Consider the following 15,691-nt stretch of genomic DNA (forward strand, 5'->3'; position numbering starts at 1 on the left):
GCGTGGTCGGGCTGGGGGTGCCCGTGGTTGGGGAGGTTAATTGATTAATTTAATAATTTGCATATCAATTTGTTATTAAAATTGCCCCTGTAACCCCATCTTCCTGCTACTATCAGATAAATATAGAGACAGTATGTAACAAACAAATCTGTTGTTGCATACTGTCTTTATATATCTGACTACCAAGATTTTTCAGACAATCCGATGATGGGCTCTACCTGAAACACGTCGCTTAAAGGCATTGGTTTGTATGCTGATGGCTTTTTATTTTGTGACCAATACAGCAATTTTGCACTGTTCGTACTAATCTGTAGTATGTTTACATTCTTTCTGTGTGACTTCATGTCAGAATTACAACCTATAATTAGATGTCTGGTGTTGTGTACATAGTTCCGCGTAGTCAGCGCGTACACAACTTTCCCAATAGAGCGCGCCCCGCTAAGCACAACAGCACAGGCGCAGCGCTCGTCCGTCTCCGCACTACGAGATGGCGCGGTCTTATAGACGGACCAAATTCTGCTTCCGCCGATCCGCGTATTAATATGTAACGCAGCCAATGAGATTGCTGCTAACGTAGAACCTTTTCTCCTCGCGGATCACAGTCGCGCAGTGATACCTGAACGCTTGAGGTATTATAACGAGTGTACAGACCTCCGATTAGTCAGTCTGCATCAGTCTGCATTAGTCTGCATTTGACTGTACCAGTCTATAGTCAAGTTTCAGTCTGCGCCTAATAAGATTATCATATTCCTGTACATAGCCATGAAAATAAATGTATAGACACTTTGTCAAGTATCAGGGATATGTGAGAATAAGATTAACGTACCAAGACCAAAGGAACTTCAGATTGTCAATTGTAAATAGCATCCAGAACCAAGTTAAGTAATTTTTATGCTGGTTATTATTTTAATAAATGTGTGTGAAAATTAATAAAGTTCTGTTTAAAGTTGGTCACCGTCAATCTGCTACTCTAAGCACGCAAGTAGTATTTCTATCGTCTGACCTAACGGCAGAAGATAAACAAGCCACAATAAGATCACGAGACACATTGCTGACACTCGCCTACTTCGTTAGAGCGACAAGTCAAATAATCTGATGGTGTGTGTACCGAAAGTCTTACAGTACGCACACCACATCTGGCAACCGATATCTGTTGAAATATCGATCGTTTTACCTATGAGGAATAATGTATAGCATTTGGTGATGTAGGTAGCCTTACTGTTGTAGTTCATTGCTCACATCAAATTACTAAAACGTACCATCTGGGCAGATGCAAATCCACAAGCACAACTGTGGTCTGTGCAGGACCTGCACCACCCCATTTTCTACCAATAATGTGACAGGACCTCACTGCAACGTGTCATGGGCGATGGATTGGTCAGAGGGGACTGGTAGTATGGCCTTCGCATTCTCCAATCCTGAATCCGTTGGATTTCTGGCTATGGGGACTTTTGTAGGCACGGTGTGTGAAAAATTAGCAAAAGGTGGGAATAAATGTGAACAATAAATAGATGTCTAAAAGATAAAACGAGCAAAGAAAGAAGAGTGAAATTTTATAAGACAGCGGCACTTTCAGTGCTTGTCTACAGAAGTGAATCGTGGGTTACAAGTAAATGTCAAGATGACCGCGTACAAGCAACGGAGATGAGGTTTCTGGGAGCGGTGAAGGGAGGCGCAAAAGGCAATGGATTTCGACATTCGGAAATTACGGAAGAACTGAACATATTTAATGTTGTTTTTGTTGTGGTCTTCAGTCCTGAGACTGGTTTGATGCAGCTCTCCATACTAACCTATCCTGTGCAAGCTTCTTCATCTCCCAGTACATACTGCAACCTACATCCTTCTGAATCTGCTTAGTGTATTCATCTCGTGGTCTCCCTCTACGATTTTTACCATCCACGCTGCCCTCAAATGCTAAATTTGTGATCCCTTGATGCCTCAAAACATGTCCTACCAACCGGTCTCTTCTTTTTGTCAAGTTGTGCCACAAACTCCTCTTCTCCCCAATTGTATTCAATACCTCCTCATTAGTTATGTGATCTACCCATCTAATCTTCAGCATTCTTCTGTAGCACCACATTTCGAAAGCTTCTATTCTCTTCTTGTCCAAACTATTTATCGTCCATGTTTCACTTCCATACATGGCTACACTCCATACAAATACTTTCAGAAACGACTTCCTGACACTTAAATCTATACTCGATGTTAACAAATTTCTCTTCTTCAGAAACGCTTTCCTTCCCACTGCCAGTCTACATTTTATATCCTCTCTACTTCGACCATCATCAGTTATTTTACTCCCTAAATAGCAAAACTCCTTTACTACTTTAAGTGTCTCATTTCCTAATCTAATTCCCTCAGCATCACCCGATTTAATTTGACTACATTCCATTATCCTCGTTTTGCTTTTGTTGATGTTCATCTTATATCCTCCTTTCAAGACACTGTCCATTCCGTTCAACTGCTCTTCCAAGTCCTTTGCTGTCTCTGACAGAATTACAATGTCATCGGCGAACCTCAAAGTTTTCATTTCTTCTCCTTGAATTTTAATACCTACTCCGAATTTTTCATTTGTTTCCTTTACCGCTTTCTCAATATACAGATTGAATAACATCGGGGAGAGGCTACAACCCTGTGTCACTCCCTTCCCAACCACTGCTTCCCTTTCATGCCCCTCGACTCTTATAACTGCCATCTGGTTTCTGTACAAATTGTAAATAGCCTTTCGCTCCCTGTATTTTACCCCTGCCACCTTCAGAATTTGAAAGAGAGTATTCCAGTCAACATTGTCAAAAGCTTTCTCTAAGTCTACAAATGCTAGAAACGTAGGTTTGCCTTTCCTTAATCTATTCTCTGAGATAAGTCGTAGGGTCAGTATTGCCTCAGGTGTTCCAATATTCCTATGGAATTCAAACTGATCTTCCCCGAGGTCGGCTTCTACCAGTTTTTCCATTCGTCTGTAAAGAATTCGCGTTAGTATTTTGCAGATGTGACTTATTAAACCGATAGTTCGGGAATTTTCACATCTGTCAATACCTGCTTTCTTTGGGATTGGAATTATTATATTCTTCTTGAAGTCTGAGGGTACTTCACCTGTCTCATACATCTTGCTCACCAGATGGTAGAGTTTTGTCATGACTGGCTCTCCCAAGGCCATCAGTAGTTCTAATGGAATGTTGTCTACTCCCGGGGCCTTGTTTCTACTCAGGTCTTTCAGTGCTCTGTCAAACTTTTCACGCATTATCTTATCTCCCATTTCGTCTTCATATACATCCTCTTCCATTTCCATAATATTGTCCTCAAGTACATCGCCCTTGTATAAACCCTCTATATACTCCTTCCACCTTTCTGCCTTTCCTTCTTTGCTTAGAACTGGGTTTCCATCTGAGCCCTTGATATTCATACAAGTGGCTCTCTTTTCTCCAAAGGTCTCTTTAATTTTCCTGTAGGCAGTATCTATCTTACCCCTAGTGAGATAAGCCTCTACATCCTTACATTTGTCTTCTAGCCATCCCTGCTTAGCCATTTTGCACTTCCTGTCGATCTCATTTTTGAGACGTTTGTATTCCTTTTTGCCTGCTTCATTTACTGCATTTTTATATTTTCTCCTTTCATCAATTAAATTCAATATTTCTTCTGTTACCCAAGGATTTCTATTAGCCCTCGCCTTTTTACCTACTTGATCGTCTGCTGCCTTCACTACTTCATCCCTCAGAGCTACCCATTCTTCTTCTACTGTATTTCTTTCCCCCATTCCTGTCAATTGTTCCCTTATGCTCTCCCTGAAACTCTCTACAACCTCTGGTTTAGTCAGTTTATCCAGGTCCCATCTTCTTAAATTAGCACCTTTTTGTAGTTTCTTCAGTTTTAATCTACAGTTCATAACGAATAGATTGTGGTCAGAGTCCACATCTGCCCCTGGAAATGTCTTACAATTTAAGACCTGGTTCCTAAATCTCTGTCTTACCATTATATAATCTATCTGATACCTTTTAGTATCTCCAGGATTCTTCCATGTATACAACCTTCTTTTATTATTCTTGAACCAAGTGTTAGCTATGATTAAGTTATGCTCTGTGTAAAATTCTACCAGACGGCTTCCTCTTTCATTTCTTCCCCCCAATCCATATTCACCTACTATGTTTCCTTCTCTCCCTTTTCCTACTGACGAATTCCAGTCACCCATGACTATTAAATTTTCGTCTCCCTTCACTACCTGAATAATTTCTTTTATCTCATCATACATTTCATCAATTTCTTCGTCATCTGCAGAGCTAGTTGGCATATAAACTTGTACTACTGTAGTAGGTGTGGGCTTTGTGTCTATCTTGGCCACAATAATGCGTTCACTATGCTGTTTGTAGTAGCTAACCCGCACTCCTATTTTTTATTCATTATTAAACCTACTCCTGCATTACCCCTATTTGATTTTGTTCCTCCTGCCACCGAACTTCACTAATTCCCACTACATCTAACTTTAACCTATCCATTTCCCTTTTTAAATTTTCTAACCTACCTGCCCGATTAAGGAATCTGACATTCCACGCTCCGATCCGTAGAACGCCAGTTTTCTTTCTCTTGATAACATATTTAATATCCTCCATAAAGTACAAGAAAATAGGAGGAACTGGAACATCTCGAAAGAATGAGTGGAGAACGATCACTTCTCAGATAAGAAGATTTAAGCCATTTGGGAGAAGTCAACGAAGACTGAGGAAGCTATGGCTACGGTAACAGGCAAAACAAGAAAATGGCCTAATGATTGAAGTGAACATGACCATGATGATGAAGATGATTATTATGATGATGATAATGATGATGACGATCGTGGTGTACGGCCACCCTATCGACAATGGGCAGAGGTTACAGTAGCGTGTGACCAACGTTTGTGATGCAGTCACAAAGGAACCAGGTGTATATGAAAGCGGGCGCGATGCACTGCGAAGAAAGACTGGATGGAGGAAGTGTCAGGAAGCATGGTAACCGCATGCAGCATTACCTATAGCGCCCACATCTACGTAACAGGCAGATCGGAAAGAGATGACAGATTGACCCATACCTCAACAGGTTTTTGTTTCCTGACATATCATTATAGGAACATTCGTCTAGCTCTGAAGAATACTACCTTCTGTAGAAATAGGTGACACATATTTTAAAGATTCTATGTTGCCTTGTTTTTGTCCTCCTTCCGTTCCATGTACTCCTAACGGTTTTTCTTCTAAGCTATTGTACTGTCTCTATACGATGGTCACACTTCATTAAAATGAAACATTTTCGAATTAGAAATAAAAATTGAAAAAAGCTTATAAAAGAATGGTATGTTGCAGGGGTTTCATTCAAACTTAATTAACTAATTTCTCCAGTCACGCCCACAGTACCACGCGATCCGACCGACTGCCGATTCATCGACTGTCAAATCGTTCAAATGGCTCTGAGCACTATGGGACTTAACTTCTGAGGTCATCAGTCCCCTAGAACTTAGAACTACTTAAACCTAACTAACCTAAGGACATCACACACATCCATGCCCGAGGCAGGATTCGAACCTGGGACGTAGCGGTCGTGCGGTTCCAGACTGTAGCGCCTAGAACCGCTCGGCCACTCCGGCCGGCTATCGACTTACCTAAATTATAATTACGCCGCAAAAACTGCAGCCTCAATAAAGGCTTTGTTATTCGTTGTCTTCACAAGGGTAAATAGACAGCTTTCCAGTCCTACCTCCTGTAAAAAACCATTAGTGGTATCGAGAATCGAACTTGGGTCTTGTGAGTGATAGGCTCTCGCTGCCCAGATACTGAGTTGTAAGATCAGTCTCAGTGCAGTCGGTGAGTTACGTTCCTTTTTCTCTAGCTGTTAAGTCCCAAATTTAAGAAAAGTAGACAGACGGGTAAAAAGTAGCTACATTCCTGCTTTCTTCATTCGTTTGCTTTTAAAGACCTACACACGAACGAAAGCTGATTACTAAATATAACAGAGATGCTCTAGCTATATGCTTAAAGATTCAAACATAGGACAAAAGTTTAAGTCTACGTTTCCATTACAAAGAGGTTAAATGACATCAACTGTTGGAAGCAATAATTTTTTAGAACATTTATCGTGGAGAACAGCGGTCTGGCAAAACGTACTTTAAAGATATACACAGTCTCGATGTCAAAAAATTTATTTTGATGGTAACAGGTTTCAGTCAGTATTTTACCATCCTAGACATTCATACCATGATGGTAGGCGCTGGGTGTGAATAGAGCGTGTGTTTAGCAGTTGTTCGTGGAGTTACAACACAATCTCAATTGACCGCTACCGCCTACTATCAAATATGAGAGTCTGAGGATGATCAAAAACTGACCCACACTGGTTACCATCAAAATAAATGTTTTTGCAGTTGAGGCTGTTTGTGTTCATTTTTAAAACATCGGAATAAAGATGAGCAGGCAGGAAGGAGTACTTCTTCCGTGTGCTGTTCCAGACCTCCCGTTTCCTGACATATCATTACAGGAGCTTTCTTTTAGCTTTGGAGTCTTACACTTCTTACGTGATGGTGAGGTGCCCAGGCTTCTGGTTTGTATATGTCTGCGTGGCTTTCTTCCAATTTTCACTTTTAGACGGACTGTTTTCTTCTCAGAGATATCGCCGGAGCTGTCTCGGGGCTCGTTAATCACAGTCTGTCATCTGATGGCCGAGCTGCAAGCCACGGGTTCCTATGTTTCTTTTTTTTATAGTGTGTCTTAACACACTGTTTATCCTACTCAGAGTGCTGGAACTAACAAGGATGTGTTCTGACTTGGTGAAGTCATTGTAATGTTCTTTTTCCAGTGTATCCTCGTAAGTGAAAGACATCTTACTTGCAGCCGGCAATAAGAACACCACTCAAAAACTTAATTTCATTACTTGTGAACTCATAGTATATAATTTTCGCCATCGTTAGACAGCCTCCTCTCCCCAACGATGCGGCGCAGCTTTACATAAGTGTACTTTCTTGGAATATTTTATTTTTGTTGGAATTGCTGGCTTAGATATTTGTAGAAATGTTTGAATTAGGGTATAAATAACAAAAGTTAGAAGACAATACATTTACAGAATAATTAGAGGAGCTGTAGTAGCAATATGAACTCAGGATTCTCTTCGTGTAAATGAGACTGAATTTGTTGTCTGCCTCTTTCGTTTTTCAGAACAAATAACATCTAGACAGTATTTGAATTAGACCACCATAGTAATCATATGAGTTTTTCATTGTGTCTGATGAGAATTTCTTCTTCTGTTCTAAATTGTAAACCACTGATATCAGTTGTCTCAAAGCTGTCTTGTCCTTTTTTAACTTTTTTACTGATTCATGCCATCATGGAAGGGCATGTATCATATAGAGATCAGAGTAAAGATGAGCGTGATCGCAATTAGATTGAAAACATCGGGATACTGTACGGAAGTATTGCTCGACTGGAGTCTACCTGCTAGAAAGCATTTGTAATCGCTGTGGAGCAAGGAGGAGTTGTCAGCCACTAATAAACACTCCACGTGGCGACCATATGCTCGTAAGTGTCAAGAAGCAAAAAAAGAAGAGGTGTCGCCAAGCGCAACAGGGATCATAAACAACAACGTCGATGCTCTTGCGCTAAGAGCATCTGTCTGAACTGACAAAACACTTAACCGTAACGACCCATCAAGAACTCTCACGCAGCCAGCAATGTCCGCCCAGCACGCATCCGTCGATGAGTGTTTCATCACCAAAGTGCAGTTTACACCACCGCAAGGCCAGCACGCAATCTACACCAGAATGGAGTCTCAGCGATGTCCGCATGCAGTCTACACCAACACGTCGCCAGAATGCAGTCTACGTTACTGTGAAGCCAGTATGCAGTCTACACCATTGCGATGTCAGCACGCAGTCTACACCACTGCGATGTCAGCACGCAGTCTACACCACTGCGATGCAAGCACGCAGTCTACACCACCATGATGGCAGCATGCAGTCTACACCATCACAAAACCAGCACGCAGTCTGCACTACTGCAATGCCAGCACGCAGTCTGCACTACTGCAATGCCAGCAAGCAGTCTACACCTCTGCAAAGCCAGCATGCAGTCTACACCTCAGCAAAGCCAGCAACACCAGCACACAGTCTACACCGTTGCGAAGCCAGCGTGCAGTCCAAACCATTGTGACGCCAGCATGCAGTCAAAATCACAGCATCGTCATTACTGAATCCTCAACAGCCAGACCATCACCAGCATGCAGTACGACTACGGTGAGCTACACCAGTATTTCACTTCAGAATTGGTTCTGTGGGTGTAGTGTGGTGATTCATAGTACTTGTGAGTTTCTTTATACTGACGATAACAAGAAAAATGTCAACAGAGGCTATTATGTAAGTGTTATTAGAAAAACTGGAAGACATACAAAGACAGTCAAATGAAAAGTTTTCACAAGTAAGAGAAGCATCGAATGAAAAATTTTCGAAGATCGATAAGAGATTTGGACAATTAATGGATAGTAATGGAAATGTCAGTAGCTTTACAATGATAAGTTAACGCAAATAAGTCAGGACTTAGGGGCCAGATTAAAGGTACTCATGTGCGAGTAATGGAAAACCTAAACAGACTGCGAAAAGCATTAGAATCTCAGATTGAAGACATTCATGAAGCTTTAGAGGAGCATTTACGACATAACCTAAATCAAAGACTGAACGTGTTACGAGAAGAAAGATACACTGAAGTCTTGAAGCAAAATTACTTAGTTCGGGCAGAGATAGACGAACAATCAAAGATTTGCGTACAGACCTAAATGGTTTACACAACTTTGCAGAAACAGAATGTAAGTTGGTAAAAGATCAGATGTCAGATGCAAAACGCGCATAGAGATTTTAGAACAGAGAGGCGACAACGGAGATTCCGTATATTTGGACGAGATACATACAAGTTAGAAGAAAAAATTACAAGTATTGTTGGATCAGAAATTTCTGGAGACTTCAAGTACTTCAGGAAATAGGCAGCTTTCTGGGGAGGGAGTCAGTAACAACGCCTATTAATTTCAACTATGGAGCGAATTGGCAAAAGCTAGAAGGGAATTAACAGAAAGTCAAGTTAAAGGTAAATCTTTCGATGCAACAGCACTATTAGAGGGACTACAGTTGGGAATTGAAATTAACTTTTATAAACATTTTCCAAAGTGTAAAGCAGATGGGGAAGTACATCTAACGCACTACCTTGAGCGTTTTCCGGGTAATTACCACAAAAGGGGGAAGACGCTAGAAAGATACACTCCTGGAAATGGAAAAAAGAATACATTGACACCGGTGTGTCAGACCCACCATACTTGCTCCGGACACTGCGAGAGGGCTGTACAAGCAATGATCACACGCACGGCACAGCGGACACACCAGGAACCGCGGTGTTGGCCGTCGAATGGCGCTAGCTGCGCAGCATTTGTGCACCGCCGCCGTCAGTGTCAGCCAGTTTGCCGTGGCATACGGAGCTCCATCGCAGTCTTTAACACTGGTAGCATGCCGCGACAGCGTGGACGTGAACCGTATGTGCAGTTGACGGACTTTGAGCGAGGGCGTATAGTGGGCATGCGGGAGGCCGGGTGGACGTACCGCCGAATTGCTCAACACGTGGGGCGTGAGGTCTCCACAGTACATCGATGTTGTCGCCAGTGGTCGGCGGAAGGTGCACGTGCCCGTCGACCTGGGACCGGACCGCAGCGACGCACGGATGCACGCCAAGACCGTAGGATCCTACGCAGTGCCGTAGGGGACCGCACCGCCACTTCCCAGCAAATTAGGGACACTGTTGCTCCTGGGGTATCGGCGAGGACCATTCGCAACCGTCTCCATGAAGCTGGGCTACGGTCCCGCACGCCGTTAGGCCGTCTTCCGCTCACGCCCCAACATCGTGCAGCCCGCCTCCAGTGGTGTCGCGACAGGCGTGAATGGAGGGACGAATGGAGACGTGTCGTCTTCAGCGATGAGAGTCGCTTCTGCCTTGGTGCCAATGATGGTCGTATGCGTGTTTGCGCCGTGCAGGTGAGCGCCACAATCAGGACTGCATACGACCGAGGCACACAGGGCCAACACCCGGCATCATGGTGTGGGGAGCGATCTCCTACACTGGCCGTACACCACTGGTGATCGTCGAGGGGACACTGAATAGTGCACGGTACATCCAAACCGTCATCGAACCCATCGTTCTACCATTCCTAGACCGGCAAGGGAACTTGCTGTTCCAATAGGACAATGCACGTCCGCATGTATCCCGTGCCACCCAACGTGCTCTAGAAGGTGTAAGTCAACTACCCTGGCCAGCAAGATCTCCGGATCTGTCCCCCATTGAGCATGTTTGGGACTGGATGAAGCGTCGTCTCACGCGGTCTGCACGTCCAGCACGAACGCTGGTCCAACTGAGGCGCCAGGTGGAAATGGCATGGCAAGCCGTTCCACAGGACTACATCCAGCATCTCTACGATCGTCTCCATGGGAGAATAGCAGCCTGCATTGCTGCGAAAGGTGGATATACACTGCACTAGTGCCGACATTGTGCATGCTCTGTTGCCTGTGTCTATGTGGCTGTGGTTCTGTCAGTGTGATCATGTGATGTATCTGACCCCAGGAATGTGTCAATAAAGCTTCCCCTTCCTGGGACAATGAATTCACGGTGTTCTTATTTCAATTTCCAGGAGTGTAGATCTCATTTTGAGTTATTTGCCAGGGGGTGCTACTGATTTGGGAGACGCTCACTTGGAAGAGTTTACCTCGAAGGACGATTTTCAGGAGAAATTCAAGCATAAGTCTTGGTCTAAAACTATACAAGAGAAATCGTCACTAGTATTATCAGACCCACATTTTAACAGTTCGTAGGTTAGTTTCAAAAATTATATAGAATGACCTCTACCAAGATCTAAGTATTTGGAGAACCCAGTAAACGAAGCGCATCTGGCGAAGGTACTGGTAAGGTGTTTATCGCACCATGTAAGAAATGAAATGTTATATAGTGATTGGTCTACCATGAATGAATTGCTGTCGTTTGTTGAAAATCTAGATATGATGAATAATAAGCGCAATAATTCCAGTCACGAACATACATGCCAGGAAGGAGGTAAATTTAACCCTAAGTACCGAAAAACAGGAGGTTAATTATTGTCATGTAAATAAAAGTCAGAGTAGTAAATATTTAAAAAAAAGACAGAGAGTACGAAGCGCTGGTACACAAACAATTACAAATAGTGGCCTAAAGGAAGGTGCAAGAACCAAACAACAATAGTAACGGAAAACGATCTGCATTCTGGTTCAAAATGGTTCAAATGGCTCTGAGCACTATGGGACTTAACATCTATGGTCATCAGTCCCTTAGAACGTAGAACTACTAAAACCTAACTCACCTAAGGACATCACACAACACCCAGTCATCACTAGGCAGAGAAAATCCCTGACCCCGCCGGGAATCGAACCCGGGACTGCATTCTGGTCAAGGGGTCATAATTCAGGACGTGTCCAACTAACTGTAGGCCCATGTGAAAAAAAATTGGTTACCTTTAGTGAGGCAACATCACTACAAAATTGGTCATTTGCTGAAGAAGACGAAGAAACAAGTATTGAGCTCAATGAAACAACAGTTAGCCCGCCCGTTTAACCATGCAGTCTAATGCACGGCTTTCTGGATTGGGAAGGAGCACCTGGTCCCCGGCACGAATCCGCACAGTGTACTTGTGTCGAGGTCCAGTGAGTTGGTCAGTCTGTGGATGGTTTTTAGGCGGTTTCCCATCCCTTCCCCCAAGAACCATGGACCTTGCCGTTGGTGGGGAGGCTTGCGTGCCTCAGCGATACAGATGGCCGTACCGTAGGTGCAACCACAACGGAGGGGTATCTGTTGAGAGGCCAGACAAACATGTGGTTCCTGAAGAGGGGCAGCAGCCTTTTCAGTAGTTGTAGGGGCAACAGTCTGGATGATTGACTGATCTGGCCTTGTAACATTAACCAAAACGGCCTTGCTGTGCTGGTACTGCGAACGGCTGAAAGCAAGGGGAAACTGCAGCCGTAATTTTTCCCGAGGACATGCAGCTTTACTGCATGGTTAAATGATGATGGCGTCCTCTTGGGTAAAATATTCCGGAGGTAAAATAGTCCCCCATTCGGATCTCCGGGCAGGGACTACTCAAGAGGACGTCGTTATCAGGAGAAAGAAAAGGCATTCTACGGATCGGAGCATGGAATGTCAGATCCCTTAATCGGGCAGGTAGGTTAGAAAATTTAAAAAGGGAAATGGATAGGTTAAAGTTAGATATAGTGGGAATTAGTGAAGTTCGGTGGCAGGACTTTTGGTCAGGTGATTACAGGGTTATAAATACAAAATCAAATATGGGTAATGCAGGAGTAGGTTTAATAATGAATAAAAAATAGGAGTGCGGGTTAGCTACTACAAACAGCATAGTGAACGCATTATTGTGGCCAAGATAGACACAAAGCCCACACCTACTACAGTAGTACAAGTTTATATGCCAACTAGCTCTGCAGATGATGAAGAAATTGATGAAATGTATGACGAGATAAATGAAATTATTCAGGTAGTGAAGGGAGACGAAAATTTAATAGTCATGGGTGACTGGAATTCGTCAGTAGGAAAAGGGAGAGAAGGAAACATAGTAGGTGAATATGGATTGGGGGGAAGAAATGAAAGAGGAAGCCGCCTTGTAGAATTTTGCACCGAGCATAACTTAATCATAGCTAACACTTGGTTCAAGAATCATAAAAGAAGGTTGTATACCTGGAAGAATCCAGGAGATACTAAAAGGTATCAGATAGATTATATAATGGTAAGACAGAGATTTAGGAACCAGGTTTTAAATTGTAAGACATTTCCAGGGGCAGATGTGGATTCTGACCACAATCTATTGGTTATGAACTGCAGATTGAAATTGAAGAAACTGCAAAAAGGTGGGAATTTAAGGAGATGGGACCTGGATAAACTGAAAGAACCAGAGGTTGTACAAAGTTTCAGGGAGAGCATAAGGGAACAATTGACAGGAATGGGGGAAAGAAATACAGTAGAAGAAGAATGGGTAGCTCTGAGGGATGAAGTAGTGAAGGCAGCAGAGGATCAAGTAGGTAAAAAGATGAGGGCTAATAGAAATCCCTGGGTAACAGAAGAAATATTGAATTTAATTGATGAAAGGAGAAAATATAAAAATGCAGTAAATGAAGCAGGCAAAAACGAATACAAACGTCTCAAAAATGAGATCGACAGGAAGTGCAAAATGGCTAAGCAGGGATGGCTAGAGGATAAATGTAAGGATGTAGAGGCTTATCTCACTAGGGGTAAGATAGATACTGCCTACCGGAAAATTAAAGAGACCTGTGGAGAGAAGAGAACCACTTGTATGAATATCAAGAGCTCAGATGGCAACCCAGTTCTAAGCAAAGAAGGGAAGGCCGAAAGGTGGAAGGAGTAAATAGAGGGTTTATACAAGGGCGATATACTTGAGGACAATATTATGGAAATGGAAGAGGATGTAGATGAAATGGGAGATAAGATACTGTGTGAAGAGTTTGACATAGCACTGAAAGACCTGAGTCGAAACAAGGCCCCGGGAGTAGACAACATTCCATTAGAACTACTGACAGCCTTGGGAGAGCCAGTCCTGACAAAACTCTACCATCTGGTGAGCAAGACGTATGAGACAGGCGAAATACCCTCAGACTTCAAGAAGAATATAATAATCACAATCCAAAAGAAAGCAGGTGTTGACAGATGTGAAAATTATCGAACTATCAGTTTAATAAGTCACAGCTGCAAAATACTAACGCGAATTCTTTACAGACGAATGGAAAAACTGGTAGAAGCGGACCTCGGGGATGATCAGTTTGGATTCCGTAGAAATGTTGGAACACGTGAGGCAATACTAACCTTACGACTTATCTTAGAAGAAAGATTAAGAAAAGGCAAACCTACGTTTCTAGCATTCGCAGACTTAGAGAAAGCTTTGGACAATGTTAACTGGAATACTCTCTTTGAAATTCTGAAGGTGGAAGGGGTAAAATACAAGGAGCGAAAGGCTATTTACAATTTGTACAGAAACCAGATGGCAGTTATAAGAGTCGAGGGGCATGAAAGGGAAGCAGTGGTTGGGAAAGGAGTGAGACAGGGTTGTAGCCTCTCCCGATGTTATTCAATCTGTATATTGAGCAAGCAGTAAAGGAAACAAAAGAAAAATTCGGATTAGGTATTAAAATTCATGGAGAAGAAGTAAAAACTTTGAGGTTCGCCGATGACATTGTAATTCTGTCAGAGACAGCAAAGGACTCGGAAGAGCAGTTGAACGGAATGGACAGTGTCTTGAAAGGAGGATATAAGATGAACATCAACAAAAGCAAAACGAGGATAATGGAATGTAGTCAAATTAAATCGGGTGATGCTGAGGGAATTAGATTAGGAAATGAGACACTTAACGTAGTAAAGGAGTTTTGCTATTTAGGGAGTAAAATAACTGATGATGGTCGAAGTAGTGAGGATATAAAATGTAGACTGGCAATGGCAAGGAAATCTTTTCTGAAGAAGAGAAATTTGTTAACATCGAGTATAGATTTAAGTGTCAGGAAGTCGTTTCTGAAAGTATTTGTATGGAGTGTAGCCATGTATGGAAGTGAAACATGGGCGGTAAATAGTTTGGACAAGAAGAGAATAGAAGCTTTCGAAATGTGGTGCTACAGAAGAATGCTGAAGATTAGATGGGTAGATCACATAACTAATGAGGAGGTACTGAATAGGGTTGGGGAGAAGAGGAGTTTGTGGCACAACTTGACTAGAAGAAGGGATCGGTTGGTAGGACATGTTTTGAGGCATCAAGGGATCACAAATTTAACATTGGAGGGCAGCGTGGAGGGTAAAAATCGTAGAGGGAGACCAAGAGATGAATACACTAAGCAGATTCAGAAGGATGTAGGTTGCAGTAGGTACTGGGAGATGAAGAAGCTTGCACAGTATAGAGTAGCATGGAGAGCTGCATCAAACCAGTCTCAGGACTAAAGACCACAACAACAACAACCTATCTGCCTCGGCGAATGCGGGCTGGTTCCCCTTATTCCGCCTCAGCTACACTACGTCAGCTATTGCTGTACAAACAAGTTCTCCATGTATGCGTACACCACCATGCAAACATAGGGGTTACACTCATCTGGTGTGAGATGTTCTCTAGGGCTGGTCCAACGGGAACCGAATGCACAATAACCCTGAAAGAGTGGTTTGGTGTGGGGCGGCGGAGGGATGAAGTGGACTGTGTTAGTCGTCGTGGGGTTGTGGACTACTGCGACTGGAGTAGGGACAGAGCCTATCCATCGTTTCTAGGCCCCCGGTTAACATACAATTCAATACAGTACAATACAAACCAACAGTTCGGGGAGATTCATGATCAGGAAGTGGGTGTGTACATAGATTCTTAAAGTGAAATTTCTATTCTGTCCAAGTCTTTGTTTGAAGTATTAAAACCTAAGAGTGTGTGGCCAATAGTGCCAGTTATTGGGGCATATGTAGTAGAAATAAGTGGAAGCAAAGCAAGACAAATTAAGGATGAAGTGCAGTTACCAATAGCATTAAACAATTTTATGTTTATAAAGACATGCTTAGTAGCACCTAATGTAAATTTTCAGTTGTTAGTTGGTATTGATTGGCTGATCCGATTTGAACTCATACTGGATTTTTCAACACAGATA

Source organism: Schistocerca nitens, chromosome 1 (assembly GCF_023898315.1).
Source record: "Schistocerca nitens isolate TAMUIC-IGC-003100 chromosome 1, iqSchNite1.1, whole genome shotgun sequence".
Classification (NCBI taxonomy): domain Eukaryota; kingdom Metazoa; phylum Arthropoda; class Insecta; order Orthoptera; family Acrididae; genus Schistocerca; species Schistocerca nitens.